Raw genomic sequence first — 3,934 nt, 5'->3', positions numbered from 1 at the left:
ACCGCTATAGAATGTAAATACGCAGAAAGAAAATGATCGGTTTAATCTTAAAATGTAAGTACAACTTTCACACAACTAATATTATACAATTGTTAAATAATCGAAAAATGCATATTCGAAAATTTAAGAGGCGTGGTTACATCCTTCTATGTACAATGGTAACAGAGAACAAATAAATAAATAAATAAACTGAAAGTTCTTCGTTCACCAGACCACATTCTATTACAAAATATCGGAAATAAAACCGTAGGAGTTTTTTTAGAGATAAATGGATATTCCCCCCGAATATCGGGATAGCTAATTTACTAATAGTAAAATCGTTGGTGGGACTATGTGATAAATACGTGCCTGAATACTATCTGCTCTTCCAATGTACATTTACAACCATTTCATAAATCAATGACAACAGTATCCGATTAGCTATCTTTGGACTCTTCGTTTTACACGCAAATGGAGGTTGGTTAATTATGGCTAAGTATGAAAAATAGTTTCTCTGATTTGACACGATAGTCCTCACCTTGAACAATTAGTCACTACGTGACAATATCTTACTTTTGTAATCATTTCCTTTTTAAAAATAATTTTTATTATTATTCTGCCGCACCTTATTCCTGAAACTTGATAAGCATGTTCGTAAATCATTTTCCTGGGAACATACTGCAAGTTTTAATTTACTTGCTTTTCATTATCTCGAAGTAAAGTAGCTGTTGGATTTGTAAATCATAATGGTTCAAACAAGTCATTATAGTCTCGAATTTTCATCAAATACAAAATGTCAAAGTATAAATTTACGAATACAAATAACACCATTGGAAATAAATTAATAAATTAACTAATAAATACTTAAACAACTTAAAATATTTCATACGGATCATTTCGCCCTTTGGCGTTAACCACATAATGAACATTTATCATTAAAGCGTTAGTGAAGCAAAGCTAATACCATTAGTCGATATATCAAACAATAGTTTAAAGCCTCCTTTGTTAGGAGTAAGTACATGTAATTTTCAATTTCATTACAGAAAATACAATTGAATGGTATATAATTCAATGTAAATGTGCCTAAAGTTTCGTATTTTCAGTCCACCTCAGACCAATGCAAGTAAAGAATAAATATTTTATCCAAAATGCGAGGGATATCTGAATTGCGAAAATCCTACCTCGAATTGAAGTTACAGTACGCGAAGTATGAATTAATAGAACCCAAAAAAGTATTTTAAAGTGTTAAATCTTTAATGTTACGCGTATAAAATTCAACAATGAATCTCTGGAGGTATCGCAGTGAGCCTTTTCAGCACATTTTAATAAATCTGCATTTAAAATGTGACATTATTACAATGTCGCCAAGCGTGTCAAATATTCCCTTGTACGATTCGTGAGTACTGAGCTAATTTATTCAGATATTCTGTCATGCAACTTCATTATTCATTTAAGGACACATATATAGAACATCCTTAAAACACACAACTTCCTAAACACTGCCGAGATTGTATTTAATTAAGTAAGAAGGTATTCCTTTGAGAAAACAATATTACTCCTAAAGCTTTGACTTTATCGTTGACAATAAGTTTTCAAAATAAGCGTTACACGTATCCCATTTGCTTGTAAGACCTAATGTGTAAACTGTATCTACATTAAGTAGTGAATAAAATTTGTTTTAACGTGTAAATAGCGACTCTGAAAACTTGGGAAACTCTAAAATACATCACTCAGAGTTAATTACGAAACAACTTCTTGTTTAGTTCTTAAAGAACTGCATAATGAAACTCCGTTTAATTTTCAAGACCAAACAATTAACTGTGCAATAAAACTTTGTTGCAGGTGCTAATAACAGTGGCGGTTTTAAGAACTTTCGAGACTTCTTACAAGAGTTACCCACCCCTGGTACGGGACCTTACTTTGATACGACAGTGAACTCAAATATAACCGGCCTCGTTGGAAGAACGGTGCATCTACATTGCAGAGTGAAAAACCTTGGAAATAGAACGGTGAGTTTACTGAATATTCATTACACTTCGTCTGCTGCGGAAATTTCTAATTCCGTATTGCAAACGCAAATGGTCGGATATAAAAGGAATTCGTATAATTTTTTTTTTGCGAAGGCAAAGGGATTAATAACGTATAACCGAAAGAGCCAGCAAACGCTTTCCGGCCATAGAAAACTATTGTAGAATTTCGTTGTAACACGTTTCTTTACGCCTATACTTTGAACGAACGTAATTGAAAAACCTTACATTCACCATCCCTAAGGATACATTTTTAATAGGATCTTTTTTTGGTTAATATATTTCTGTAAAAAATGTGTCCGTTTATTTAACCTTTAGTTTTTAATATCAAATTTTCGTTTTTTCTCCAGCGTATAATTTTTATAAATGTATCATGATACCTATAAGTATAGAGATACATCCGAACTGTGTCTACGTTAAATGGGGAAAGTTGGAATTTGTTTATTACAAAACTCCGAACGTGTGTGATGAATGGAAAAAGTGGGGCCGAGTACTTTTCGCGAGTCCAGTAGTGTCATTTTACTGACGAGTTTTATCTTATATTTTACACGAAATCGTCTTTTAATATAAAATTTCAATTTTCATATAGAACTTTTGATTAATGTCACTCTTTTAGTGATGACAGGTGTCATAGACATTTAGCAATGTGACAGGTGCGGCAGGAAAAGTAGTCTGGTCTTCCTCTGTCATGGAATAGTTATTTACATAAAAGTCAGGAAAATGAGACATTACTGGGGAGAAAATATTGAAGTACAACGCCCCGGTGGGGCCGAGTACTTTAATTTCCGAGTCAAGTAATGTCATTTTACTGCATGGCGAGTTTTGTATTAAATTTTACCCGAAGAAATCGTATTTTAATATAAAATTTCAATTTCCATACTTACAGAACTTTTGATTATGCCAATCTGTCAATGATGATGGGAGTCATTATGGACATTTAGCAATGTGATACGTGCAGCATGAAAAGTGACAGGTGCGGTCGGTAAAGTGACAGGTGCGGCCGGTAAAGTGACAGGTGGCAGGGAAAGTAGACTGGGTCTGTCTCTGTTATGGAAACTAACATTTTCCTGACATAAAGTAGGCATGAAAATGAGTGTTTCATGACGATTTTGGGTAAAATGGAAGAATAGTGGATGGATGTAATACAGTATATTCGTAGCCCTACAAGTCGAAAAATGCAATTATAGAGCGTTTGATAATTAAAGCAAGCCACTTTGCACAATTGTCCCCCTCCTGGTAGGGGAGGCTGAGCCAACCCTAAAGGTGTATTTTTTTACGTTGCTTTAATCAAACAGGTGCAGCAGGCTTTGTTGTAAATAGGGTTGAAAATTACTTTTGCTTTTTTTTAAATAAAAATGGAAATTTCAACAAACAAGCTGCAGCTAGCTTTATTTATTTTTTACCAAAGCTTTACCTGTGTTGTAGTTTTTTTTTTACTTTAGAGATATTCCTTTTATATCTGAAATCTAAAAATTTTCTCCTGCAGCGGCACCTACGCAGCCGAGGTCTTTATGCAAATAAAGTTTGACATTTTTTTAAATTGGAAATTGCAACACGAAAACTGTACCATGAAAAGATTATTTAAATGCCGTCGGCTATCCCTTATGATGCTGTGCTAAACTTTACCTCCCTGTTACCCCCCTGGCTCAGGTAAGAGATCTCCTTTTCTCTGATCTGAAAGTTTACTAGAAATGGTTTTTTTTCGCTTATGTTCAGCAAAATAATACCACCAAAAGGCCACATAAATGTATATTGAGGAAAATCAGAAAATGTTAAGTGATACCTATTTAAGAATGCACCTCCCTTTTTACATTAATTTTTTAATGACTAATAGATCTACCTGTCTGAATTTGGGATAAATAAAATTTATTTTGTAATGGCCATCTCGTTTCTTACCTCTTAATAAATTAATTGTTTAAAATTGGGTC

Source organism: Photinus pyralis, unplaced genomic scaffold (assembly GCF_008802855.1).
Source record: "Photinus pyralis isolate 1611_PpyrPB1 unplaced genomic scaffold, Ppyr1.3 Ppyr1.4_LG3b, whole genome shotgun sequence".
Classification (NCBI taxonomy): domain Eukaryota; kingdom Metazoa; phylum Arthropoda; class Insecta; order Coleoptera; family Lampyridae; genus Photinus; species Photinus pyralis.
This window is presented reverse-complemented; position numbering follows the sequence as displayed.